The sequence below is a fragment of the Apus apus genome, chromosome 4 (genome assembly GCF_020740795.1).
Source record: "Apus apus isolate bApuApu2 chromosome 4, bApuApu2.pri.cur, whole genome shotgun sequence".
Classification (NCBI taxonomy): Eukaryota; Metazoa; Chordata; class Aves; order Apodiformes; family Apodidae; genus Apus; species Apus apus.
In genome coordinates, this window is record NC_067285.1 from 82638940 (window position 1) to 82653108 (window position 14169).

Genomic DNA, 14169 nt, shown 5'->3' on the forward strand with positions numbered 1-14169 from the left:
GTGGAATGTTGTATGGTACAAGAGTTTTTTTCATGAGAGTTATGTGGTGGAGATGTAGAACATTGGCTTTGCATCTTAATGTTTCTTAATTTTCACAGGATCGTAGAAAAGAGATCTGGAGAAGGTATTTAGAGATGGATTAGTGCACCATCCTGCCCTCATGCACAATCAAGAATCCCTTTATCATTCACGACTAGAGTTTCTCTAGCCTCTAGCAACAGGGGTTCTACAGCCACCTGGGAGCTGGCGGAGGTCATTGCTAGTCCACTCTCCATCATCTTCGGTAAGTCATGGGTAACAGGAGAGGTACCTGAGGACTGGAGGATAGCAAATGTCACTCCAGTCTACAAGAAGGGCAAGAAGGAGGACCCGGGTAACTATAGACCGGTCAGCCTCGCCTCCATCCCTGGAAAGGTGATGGAACAACTTGTCCTTGGCACTATCTCTAGACATATCAAGGAGATGGGGGTCATCAAGAGCAGTCAACATGGTTTTACCAAGGGTAAGTCATGTTTGACTAACCTCATAGCCTTCTATGACGAAATTACTAGGTGGATAGATGATGGTAGAGCGGTGGATGTGGTCTATCTTGATTTCAGTAAAGCATTTGACACCATCTCCCACAGCATCCTTGTAGATAAGTTGATCAAGTATGGGTTTGATGATCAGGCAGTGAGGTGGATCAAGAACTGGTTGAAAGGAAGAAGTCAGAGAGTTGTAGTCAATGGGGCAAAATCTAGTTGGAGGCCTGTGACTAGTGGAGTCCCTCAGGGGTCGGTACTGGGACCGGTGTTGTTCAACATCTTCATCAACGACCTGGATGAGGGTACAGAATGTACCCTCAGCAAGTTTGCTGATGACACCAAGCTGGGAGGAGTGACTGACACACCAGAAGGCTGTGCTGCCATTCAGAGAGACTTGGACAGGCTGGAGAGTTGGGCGGGGAGAAATCTGATGAAGTTCAACAAGGGCAAGTGTAGAGTTTTGCATTTGGGGAAGAAAAATGTCATGCACCAGTACAGGTTGGGGGCTGACCTGCTGGAGAGCAGTGTGGGTGAAAGGGATCTGGGGGTCCTGGTAGACAGGAGGATGACCATGAGCCAGCAATGTGCCCTTGTGGCTAAGAAGGCCAATGGCATCCTGGGGTGTATTAGAAAGGGTGTGGTTAGTAGGTCAAGAGAGGTTCTCCTGCCCCTCTATTCTGCATTGGTGAGGCCGCATCTGGAGTATTGTGTCCAGTTCTGGGCCCCTCAGTTCAAGAAGGACAGGGAAGTGCTTGAAAGAGTCCAGCGCAGAGCCACAAAGATGATTAAGGGAGTGGAACATCTCCCTTATGAGGAAAGGCTGAGGGAGCTGGGTCTCTTTAGTTTGGAGAAAAGGAGACTGAGGGGTGACCTCATCAATGTTTACAAATACGTCAAGGGTGAGTGTCAAGAAGATGGAGTTAAGCTTTTTTCAGTGATGACCAGTGATAGGACAAGGAGTAATGGATACAAATTGGAGCATAGGAGGTTTAAGGTGAATATCAGAAAAAAATTTTTTACTGTGAGAGTGACAGAGCACTGGAACAGGCTGCCCAGAGAGGTTGTGGAGTCTCCTTCTCTGGAGACATTCAAAACCCGCCTGGACGCCTTCCTGTGTGATGTATTCTAGGTGACCCTGCTCTGGCGGGGGGGTTGGACTAGATGATCTTTCGAGGTCCCTTCCAACCCCTATGATTCTATGATTCTATGATTTCAGTGCCCAGCAATGTTTACCACTACAAAATTTTCCTTGTTACTGACTTAAATAATCTTTCTTGCCATTTAATTCTACTACTTCTTGTGCTACATGCCATGGAAATAGAAAATAGGGATGTTGGGTTTTTGTTGGTGGTGGCTGTTTTTTTTTCTATTTTCTGTAGTCACATTTCATGCATTTGATACTCTTTTCATATTATAATGTGATGTTAGCCAATGTTGAGTCAGCTCCTACATATTTTTTCTCTGGTTTGTTTGTAAAGACTAGGAATGAGGGATGACAACACTGAAGAGGCCTATGTGTGCAGGGCATGCAAGAGAAGATTAAAAGGAGCTTATCAGAACTAAAGCTGAACTATGGAGTTATTGAGAGAAGAGATGGAATAAACAAAAGATTCATTGCAAGAAGAAGGAGGACTAGCCCAACTGGTGAGTACTCATCTAGACATCTGGAACTGAAAACATGATGGACCATCCCAATATCCCTTCCAGGTCTATGCGACTGTACTCCAGGACCTAAAGATTAACGATTGGTACAGAAGATATGGTGCAGAAATAGGCTAATTAAATCTTTGTGTGCTGGGAAGTTTAGAGTCAGATGAAGTGCAGTGCTGCCCTGACATGACTGTGTTGCACTCAGACCTGACCTTATTGCCACACACCTCTCTGCTAGAATTTGTTGTGCTGCATGTGTATAGCACCCCAAATTGTGTCCAAACTTCCACAACTTTCTCCACTGATCTACCATCTGGTAAGTTTTGTCTCCTGATTATCTTTTTACTCATTTTTGCCCCCAAAAGTCATGTATGGTGATGTGAAAAATGGCTTGATTTTAAATACCATACAATGTCTGGAGAAATCACTATTCTGGGGTGTTAATGGGTGATGTGCCCTCCCTGAGGTTTATTGCATTGCGTGTCCCTAGTACTGCATCCATTTTTCAGTCATTCCTGTTGGCTGGTGCTGCTTATGGAAAGGTGCTTCTCATGGAAACAGTATGTATAGCATGCCTGAATCTTTCATGTTTCAGTGCTGTAATTGCCTTGTCCTATGCATGGTTCACCATTTAAGAAATGTAAGCAGAGGTATTGTAGTTTCAAACTTGAGTCTAGCACATTGAGTATGAATAAGACATACTCAACAGGTGTGACTAGGGGAGGTGGGAGGAGCTGTGACATCCCATGGGGGACAGAGGGAAGGTGGAGAAAGGGAAGGTCAAAGGTATGCCAGCTTTAGAGTTCTTTCTCTCTTCTGAGCTTCCTGGGATTTAGCTGTTTTGGCAGATTACTTGAAAGTGTAAACTTGTGGAGGAGCACTGAATGCAGCTATTTTCTGAACTCTTTTCTTAGAAGAACTGTAGCAAAGAGTTAATAAAGAATTAATACAAAATTTACACGGTTCATATTGGATAAGTCCACATAATCTAAAACTTTGAACTTCAAAATGTCCAAAACTTTAAGAGATGCAGAATGGACTGTTGGGAGCATTGAAGTAACTATAGACATGAAAAAGAAAAGGAATAAAGATATTGTCTATTTCTTTCCAATAAAGGACTCTTCTTAGCTACAGAAAAGTTTTTATGCCTCTCAGTAAGCCTCTGGTTTCTTTAATATTCACTACATGTTCAGCTGAAATTTCAGGAGGGAGAGTTTTCATGTGTATTCTATTTCAGTGGCTTTATCACTAGGTGGCACTTTTGCTCTAGTTTGCCTTTTGTTTAATAGCTATGGTGAGAAAAGGAACTTGATCTTCTGTAGTTCCAATAAGCCAAAGTAAGTATAATTAGTAAATCTCAAAATTATGTTTTCATTCCTATAACTGATAATGAATACCAAAAAAAATGAAGCAGAATCTCATTTGTAGAGTTCAGAGAGTTTAAAGACAACGGATATGTTTAGCTCTACTTCTCTGTGTGTTACAACATTAAGAGACAGAAAAACATGAAGACTGACAAAATCAAGCTAAGCAAGTGCTGCAGGTCCACAGCTCCCTATCCATAGAACCCTATGGTATTTCACATTTTAAAAAATATGCATTAAAGCCATTGAAAGCCACTGCCAAGGCTCTGAGCACAACCTCTCAGTTTGGAGGGCTTGGCTCAAGGCCAGGTTGGGCACACTGTGATTGTCTGGCCCTGAATCAGGGAGCTGGGGTAAGCCTCAGCTTGGGAAGCTATGTGTGAGCCTGGTCTTCACACACTACTGCACATTTTACTCTTAAAGCAACTTTAGGCTATACTTCAATAATATATGACTGGTTCTTACCACCAAAAATATGACTAGCTTTTAAGAATTTCTCTGTCAGATTTTCTTGTCTGGAAAAATCTGTAGTGACATTGTCTGAAATGGGTAAGTTGCTTGGGGTTGGACAGATATGGAAATCTGAATTGTTATTCTCCAGCATTTACTCTGGACGCAATCAAAGGAGGCAATGCAGAATGATTTTTCAGGTACTACCGGTTCTGGAGAACCAGAAGGATGAATAATATCTTGCTGTTCTACTACAACTCTGTCATCTCAATGTGATCATTGACTTTAATAAAGCTTGCAGAAGTTAGGCAGGAGGAGAGAGAGAGGTTCTTCACATGCATCAGTGAATGGATGAGGTAAACAAACCAAAGATTTAGAGATACTTGTGGATTAAAGAAGAACTAATGGCCTTAAGTTACAGCAAGAAGAATGCTGAGAAAAACTCTCTGGGGTAAAGAGAGCAAAGCAGTGGCTAGAGGACAGCCAAGGATGTTGTTGAACTTCCATTACTAGAAGTACTTAGGGCTAGGCTACATTGGGGTGTAGCTGGCCCTGCCTTGCTCAGGAGAGGTGTTGTGCCAGCCTGGTAAATGTGATTTTTACCATTACCAGGAGAAAGCACCAGACTTTGCACTTACCTGGCAGTGTCAGGACCAGGCACTTGTCTGTGCCTGGGCCTGAGCTGGCTGTAGCTTGGTCTAACATCTGTGTAGTGGTCTGTGACTGTTGCCTGACTTGTTTTAGTCTGAGTGATGGGAAACTGTATGTGGTAAAGGCCAAAGAGCCCCTGGGAAGCACTGTGCAACAAATAACAGACCCCAGAGGTAACAAGGCTGGGGGAGCATCATTCAAACTGAGCTGGGAAGCAATGAGAAAGCAGCAGACTGTGATAAAAAAGCATAAAAATACAAACCTCAAGTGGATTTTTGAGATTCCCATCATGAGCATACTCCTCCCAGTGAAGGACTGCGGATGCTGATGGCTGCTGTACACACGACCTGGCCCCTCCTCCTGAGTTCCTCTCAAGGAAGCCTGAAATCATTGACATTAGGACTCTAAGGGGACACGGGAAGAGTAAGCACATACCAGAGAAAAGGGGTATGTAGTAGATGCGGACTCAACCACCACCCTGGGCAACTTGTTCCAATATCTGACAAACCTTTCAGAGCAAAAAGTCCTTCCTAATGTCTAGTCTAATTCTCTCCTGGTGCAGCTTGAAACCATTCCATCTTGTTCTGTCACCAGTTACTTGTGAGAAGAGACCAGCACCTACCTCTTTACAACCTTATTTCAGTTCCCCCAGCCACTTCTCACAAGATCTGTTCTCAAGGCCCTTCACCAGCCTAGTTGCTCTTCTTTGGACATATTGCATGTCAAGGTCTTTCCTGTATTGAGGTGCCCAAAACTGGATACAGTATTCGAGGTACGGCCTCACCAATGCCGAGTCCAGAGGAAAAATCATCTCCCTGATCCTGCTCGCCACACTATTTCTAATACAGGCAAGGAACTCACTGGCCTTTTTGGCCACCTGGCACACGTTGGCTAATATTCAGCCACCTATCAATCAGAACCCCCAGGTCCCTTTCTGCTGGACAGATTTCTAGCCAGTCTTCTCCAAGCCTGTAGCATTGCGTGGGGTTGTTGTGGCTCAAGTGCAGGACCTAGCACTTGGCTCTGTTGACCTCAGCCCATTGATCTAGTCTGCCCAAGTCTCTCTGTAGAACCTCCCTAACCTCAGGTAGGGATCCACACTCACTTCCAATTTGGTGTCATCTGCAAACTTACTGAGGGTGCATTCTATCTCCTCCTCAAGATTGTTGTTAAAGATGTTAAAAAGAAGAGGTCCCGATACTGAGCCCTGAGGAACCCCACTTGTGACTGGCCACCAGCTGGATTTAACTCCATTCACCACCACTCTCTGGGCCCTGCCATCCAGCCAGTGCTTTACCGAACAGAACATATGCCTGTCCAAGCCATGAGCAGCCAGGTATTTTTTATCATAATGCTGTGGGAGAGAGTGTCAAAGGCTTTAAGAGAATCCAAGTAGACAACATCCACAGCCTTTCCCTCATTGACCAGGTGGGTCATCTTGTCATAAAAAGAGATCAGGTTCGTCAAGCAGGACCTTCCTTTCATAATCCCATGCTGGCTGGACCTGATCACCTGTTTGTTCTGTATAGGATGCATAATGGCACTCAAGATGGTCTGCCCCATGACCTTCCCTGGCACTGAGGTTGGACTGACAGGTCTGTAGTTCCCTGGATCCTCCTTTCAGCCTTTCTTGTGTATGGGTACCATATCTGCTACCCTCCAGTCCACTGGGACCTCCCCAATTAGCCAGGACTGCTGGTAAATGATGGAAAGATGCTTGGCGAGTGCATTCACCAACGCCTTCAGTACTCTTGGGTGCAACCCCTCTAGACCATAGACTTCCGGTTTTTCAGGTGGTGTAGCAGGTCACTGATCATTTCCTCTTAGATTACAAAGGTCTCATTCTGCCCCATCTCCCTGTTTTTCAGTTCAGTGGCAAAGAAATCCAACAGGATGCTGGGCTCCATCAACAAGAGCATCACCAGCAGAGATAAAGATGTCATCATCCTGCTCTGCTCAGTGCTTGTTGGAGCACACCTGGATTATTGCGTTCGATTTTGGTCCCCACTCTACAAAAAGGATGCAGACAGGCTGGAGAGGGTCCAGAGAAGGGCCACAAGGATGATCAGAGGACTGGAGGACCTGCCGTATGAGGAGAAGCTGAGAAAACTGGGTTTGTTCAGCCTTTAGAAAAGAAGGCTTCGGGGAGACCTTATTACAATGCTCCAGTGCCTAAAGCACGGCTACCAAGAAGATGGACACTCCCTATTGACATGGAGTCACACGGAAAAGACAAGGGATAATGGGCACAAGTTGCTCCTGGGGAGATTCTGACTGGGAACAAGAGGTAAATTTTCCACTAGGAGGACAGTCAAACATTGGAATAGTCTCCCAAGGGAAGTGGTGGATTCCCCCACATTGGACAGTTTTAAGTCTCAGTTTGACAGGGTGTTGAGCCATCTCTTATAAACTATAGTAGTACCTAGAAAGGTTGGATCAGGTGATCCTTGAGGTCCCTCCCAACCTGACAATCTATGATTCTGTGATCTCAGTTAGCCTCCAGGCACTATGTAATGAGAAAAACTGGTAAAATAAGTAACTCGTAGTGTCCTTATAAACACAGTTGGTAGCAACACATAAAGATTTTGTACACAGTTAGCATTGAATATTTTTTAATTTTCTAAAGAAAGTTCTGTATTTGATATTCCCTTAAAAGCTGCAGCTACTAAATTCATAGGACTGGGTAGGAAGGTCACCTTTATACATAGAAAGTACATTTCTGTCTCTTGTGGTTACAGGGAAAAAAAGCAGAAAAACATGACCTATGGCAATCCCAGAGATTTACACGCTACCATTGGTATTTGTAAGCAGTTTTTTGGAACAAGAATCCTCCTGATATTAAGGCTCTTTTCCTTTTCAGAGATCTGACTCACAGCTGTCACTCATGGCACTGACAATACTATGTAAACCTTCAGACAAGATGAAGGGTAAATCTCCCGAACTAAAAATATAGGCCAAATGTTCCACTAGAACTTATATTCAGCAAAATCTGACCTGAACTTCTTGCATTTTCTTTTATCTGTAAAGTAGACTTTTGTAAATTATTTAAGTCATTGACATTGCTTCCTCAAAGGTCAGTGCTCACTGCTGATATATTCCAAACCTGAGAGCTCCCTTAGTATACAGGCCACAGATGATACGCCAGGACTTGGTGTTACTTCTCCATTCCAGAAGTGAACTTTCTGTATCAACGCTACCCAGATCTACAGGTAGATATACATAAAATTACCCTGGGAGAAGAACACTTGGAAAAGAGGTAGGTAGGGTAATCTTGCAATTAAAACTGGCATTTGAAAGAGTTGATTATTTGGAGCATGTAAGTTACTCTTTCTTTGCTTCGTGACTATCTGTGATGATGCCTCTCTACGCTTTTTTGCTCTGGCCTGACTCAGGAAGTCTCCAAAGTAAATAATATTACTGTTTCATCATTAGGAAATTATAGCAATGTTTTCAGCTGACGTTTTGTGCTTTGATTGATGGAGAGACTCCTAATTGTGGTGTTTCATGGGCACACTTACAATGCTGTGATGAACATCTACAATACTTCAGGGCAGACAAGATTACACAGAAGTATCTCATGTTTTCTAAATGCATTGTCTGAACATAAGGGAATACTCACAGTGAAATGACTTACGCCTGCTGGTAAGACACATTTTTCAGTGAATTGTTTTCAGAACCTTGTTGTTTGCAGTCATATATGGCAACAAAACAGCCTAATTTTTGGTGTGATTTGAAGTCATTCAAAAGATTATGTTATAACACATCTAACACATTCCAGTTGATTTATTAAACCAAAAATCTAGATGATACCACATGAACTTAATGGAAAGGATTTAGTATGCTGTTAAGAATCAAATTTCTTAGTAGTAGTAAGCATTGCAGGATAATCAGTCATTACAAATGGACAAAACTTAACTGCTAAACTTGACCTTGTATGGGGAACTTTTCCCCATATCTGAAGAAATCTAGATATGTACCTGACTTGAGTAATCCATGAGTAAAGCTCACTCCACTAACCCTCATCAGTTTAATTCTTGTTTTGTTCATCTCTAGTTATTGCATTGCAAAATGTTTTAAGGCCAGCTGGATGGGCCTTCGATGAGAAAACCTGTGGGACATGTGGAAAATCAGATTTTCAGTGTGTTTGTCAGGTCTTACATGTGACTCCACGTTTTTTATTTGGTAAATAGGATTCTTAAGCCATTGTGGTCTCTGATACACTCCTCCTTGCCTCTATATTGCATGCAGTTATAAGAATAAGAGCCTAGAAAACCACATTGAATAACCTTATATATCATCACTTTGTGTCCTGGCACCAGCACCCTCACCTCAAAGACCATTTTTTTTGTTACTAGAAATGTTCTTTCTACCAGAAAGGCTAAGTTGCTCTTCCCCCACAGTATCAGTTTACAGAGAAGGTAAACAACATTGAAAAAATCTTTGTGTGAGAGGATTGAATAAGTGTCTGCTGAAATAATTATTTGTTAAAGTTGAGAAAGAAGGTTGGCTCTTTGACACCAGGGAAGGAGCTAGAAGAAACTGGAGGATGTACTGGTGCTAATCAGTACATGTAGAGAGACTAGCCCTTCCAGTGCAATTTTAAACTGTAGAAAAGATTAACATTTGTGGCTCAAGAGAAGACTGATGCAAGAGCTTACACAAAAAAATTACAGATGAAAAAAAAACAACCCAGGGATAAACTGGGAGAGCTAAATACACTTCTGCAGTCAAAGCACACAAACATACAATAAGGCAAGCAAGACGAGAAAATGAAGTACTGCTGTCTTTTGGACTTTTAAGTATTCTGAAAGCATGAGAAAAAACAATACTTTAAAAAGAGAGCAAATACAAAGGCCTGAGTCTGTCCATACACACTATAAGGTAATATATTAAAAATATACATAATACAGAGGGAAAATCAAAGAGTAGCAAGACAAATAATACTTTGCTGATGGATGTTCAAAGTTCAAGGAAGCACAGCAAGGAGCACTGCAGTTTCTGGTTACTCTGGCACTTTTGCTAACTGTACAGATGCCAACTTGAACTGTCACAGCTGGATTTCAGCCAAGGCAACATTTGCATTCTCTTCATCTGCCTTTTACTTGCAGCTTTTTCTGAAGAATTTTCCTTTTCTTTTCTGTCTGAAAAATCTTGAGTTGTTGCAAGAATGAAATGGATGTCATGGCCTCTCAACCCTGCGGCTCAGAGCATTTCAGATGTGGCTGAGATGATCCATACACATTAAGCAAAAAATTCCAGCCGCAGTGATCTCAGATAAAGTCTTATGACTATAAAAGTAGCTGATGCTGAGTTGAGCAGCTTAGGTCTCACTACAAAGAAAGGGAAATTCTGGCCCTCTTCAAATCAGTTCACCTTTCCTCTTAGGCCAGGCTTCTTTCTGCAGGGCACTATCTGGTGTATTCTTGGTGCTGTACCTTCAGGGCTGCAAAGTGGCATCAATAGACCAATTTGTAAAAGCTCTGCTGTATCACAAGAGAGGGCTGTGGGCTGTGTTGCTGTAAGTAATCCCTGAGCCAGATCTGTGTGAGCTGACATGTCTGGGTGGTGCCATGGACATTGCCAGTCTGTGGCAAAGGCCTTGCCTGGCCTCCAGGAGCAATTCAGTGCTCTCCCAGAGTACATTAGCTCTGCTATATAACATAGTTAATTGTTAATGTTGCATAGTACTAATGCAACAGAATTCCTGCTCTTTTTTTTTTTGGTACTTACACAGAGCTTGAGTGTTTATTCATGGTGCTAAATTGTACTGTATGAGCAAACGTACAATGCAGAACCTTCCCCACTGCCTCATAAGGAACCAGGAGCTGCACTTGGTAAGTGTCTCTCTTTGTTCTTCAGTGATTTTATTGGTTGTCTTTCTCAGCACTTGAACTTTCCTCCCTACTTATTCAGCAGAACTTCTGTCTTTCATCTGACCCTATCTGTGTTGGCTGATGATGTTGGACATTGATTTAGCTGAATGAGCATTTGTTACCTGTTACAGAACACTTAAGCAAAAGAAACATTTTTAAGAATTCAGAGAAGCATGAATTAAATCTGTTCCTGGGTGATATATCATATGTCCTCAGATACTTATTTTTCATATCAACTGTTCTTCATAGCCTAAGCTGTCTTCTAAAATCAAGAAATGTATATAAACTGCCATGTATCTGGCTACAGAGGAACTAGCTCTGTTTCACCAAGATAGATTAATAATACTCTAAAGTAAGTTTCAAAGTCTGTGCTAGGGTAAACACATCATTAGGTATGGTATAACTTCTATCTAATGAGTATTAGCTCAAAAACTCCACATCTCTCAAAGGTTTTTTTTATATATATGACCTAGGACAGCCATCTTCTCTGAAAATGTAAATTCCTAGATTTTCCTTTGTGGGTGTGGGGACTGTTAATACCTTTTCTGAGATTTGTTGCATCATTAAAAGTAATGAGGTATGTGTCATGTACCTTCAAAAGGATGAAGAAACATCAAATAAGATAGAGTCCTTGGACTTGAGATTAAAACCAGGTCTTGAGTAAATGGAAGGGGAACAACCATTCCTGAGGTCTCACTCTGACACAGGCTGAACCTGGGATGTACTTCCTGAATGTGAGAGCTTGCAAGTACTTGTAGGTCCTGCAACTCTGATGTAATAGTCACTTTACAGTTTTATCCTTTACATGTTCTTATGCCTGACTAAATTAGTGTGCCAAAGAGAATTAAAAAAAACCAACAAATACATTTATGAGACCTGTGATAATTTCATGAGATAAAGCAGCACTGACGTTAGTTTTAGAACATAAGATTTTTAAACATGGATGTTTTTGGGGGCATTTTGGTGAATTAATTTCACTAAGCAGGCTTAAAGAGAATTAATAATACAGTTCAGAAATGTAACTTTAATGATAGTATTAGAAAGAGATCCTAAAGATTTACTTGGCTACAAGATTATATGAGTTATCAGGTGATTGCTTTATAAACTTCATTGGAACAGTGGCTTAGTCTGGAAAAACTCGTCACACAGGTGTTCTCACATCATATTATTGAAAACTACATTTTGAATAGTGTTTTGAATAGTACTGAAATGTCTTCTTTAAAACTATTTTCCTTTGATAGATGCCTTGGAAATACCAGCTTCAGTAAAAAGATCTGAAGCATAAATTATTGGTCTTTAAACTCTTTGAATCTAGGGATCTTTCTTAAATACATTATACATTAATACTAGACTGATTTTTAAATACCTACCAATTTTGCGTGTCTTATTTATGCCTGTTTACTTTTTGAGAGTTTTTAAAATGCTTTTTGAATCTTTTGTAGTTCCTTATTACTTTCACAGGAAATTATTGTAAATATAGAGTACAGAGATCTAGCTAGGTCATGCAGAGAGAACATCAGAAAGGCAAAAGCACAGCTAGAAATCAGCCTGGCCACTGCTGTGAGGGATAACAAAAAAGGTTTTTACAAATACATTAAGAACAAAAAGATAGTCAAAGAGAACCTCCACCCTTTATTGAATGTGTAGGGAACATTGCTATCAAGGATGAGGAAAAGGCTGAGGTACTGAATGTCTTCTTTGCCTCAGCCTTTAATAGTCAGACCCATTATCCTCAGGATATTCAAGATCCTGATAGGAGTGGAGAGCAACAGCAGCTCCTCATAATCCAGAAGGAAGCAGTCAATGACCTGCTATGCCACCTGGACACTCACAAGTCTATGGGGACAGATGGGATTCACCCAAGAGTGCTGAGGGAGCTGGTAGAGGAGCTTTTGAAGCTGCTCTCCATCACCTATCAGCAGTCCTGGTTAACAAGGGAGATGCTAGTAAATTGGAGGCATGTCAATGTGATGCCCATCTATGAAAAGGGCTGAAAGGAGGATCTGGGGAACTACAGGCCTGTCAGCCTGCCCCCAGTACCAGGAAAGATCGTGGAGCGGTTCATCTTGGATATGTGCATAGGCAAGTGCAGGATAATGGTGAGATCCCACCCAGCCAGCATGGATTCATGAAAGGCAGGTCCTGCTTGACCAACGTGATCTCCTTCTATAACCTGGTGACCCACCTATTGTTTGAGGGGAAGGCTGTGGACATTGTCTACCTTAACTTTAGTTATGCCTTTGAAACCATCTCCTACAGCATTCTCCTGGAGAAACTAGTGGCCTATGGCTTAGACAGGTGGACTCTTTGGGGGATTAAAAACTGGCTGGATGACTGGGCCCAAAGAGATGTGATAGATGAAGTTAAATCCAGCTGGCGGACAGTCACAAGTGGTCCTCCCCATGGCTTGGTATTGGGGAAAGTTCTATTTCATATTTTTATAAATTATTTGGATGAGGGGATCAAATGTACCCTCAGCAAGTCTGCAGACGACACTAAATTGAGTGGGAGTGTTGATCTGTTCAAGGGTAGGAAGGCACTGAAGAGATATCTGGACAGGTTTGATCGATGGGCTGAGGTCAATGTAATGAGGTTTAACAAGACCAAGTGCTGGATCCTGTGCTTGGGTCACAATAACCCCAAGGAATGCTATAGGCTTGGGGAAGAGTGGCTGGAAAGCAGCCGGGTGGAAAAGAATCTGGGAATACTGGTGGATGGCTGGCTGAACCTGAGCCAGCAGTGTGCCCAGGTGGCCAAGAAGGCCAAAGGCATCCAGGCTTGTATGAAAAACAGTGTAACCAGCAGGAGCAGAGAAGTGATCCTGTCCCTGTACTTGGCCCTGGTGAGGCCACAGCTTGAGTACTGTGTTCAGTTTTGGGCACTGCAGTATAAGAAAGACATTGAGAACTTGCAGTGTGTCCAGAGAAGAGCAATGAGGCTGGTGAAAGGTTTGGAGGGTGTGTCATATGAGGAGAGGCTGAGGAAACTGGGTTTTAGTCTGGAGAAAGCTCAGGGGAGATCTTATTTCTCTATACAACTACCTGAAGGGAGGTTGTAGAGAGGCCAGTGTTGGTCTCTTTTTCCAAGTAACTAGCAACAGGATGAGATGAAATGGGTTTAAGTTGTGCCTGGGGAGGTTTAGGTTGGATATTAGGAAAAATTTCATTACTGAAAGAGTGGTGAGGCATTGGAATGGGCTGCCCAGGGTGGTGATGGAGTTGCCAGCCCCAGGAGGTGTTCAAGAAGTGTTTAGATGTGGTACTTCAGTATACAGTTTAGTGGTTATATAGTTTAGTGGTTATGGTAGTTGGATTATGGTTAGACTCAATGATCTTGAAAGTCTCTTCCAACTTTAATCATTCTATGATTTGAGTAAGTGTAGCAACAACCATGTGACATATTATACCAATTGTAACTTCAAGGTATGCTACATCTTACACCAGTCTTTCTTTTTTTTCAGTAAAAGTGCTTCTCTCCCTTCCCTGCCTGCCTTTCCCCCCCCCCCCCCCCGCCCCCCGCCACAATACCCTGCCCCCCTAATCCTCCTCAGAACCCAACCTATTCTGTCTGCACATTTCAGCTTTGGAAATTATTTAATTTTAAACTAAGATTATGTTCCTTGTCAAAAAGTCCCCATCTTTTTTCACTCTTTCAAAG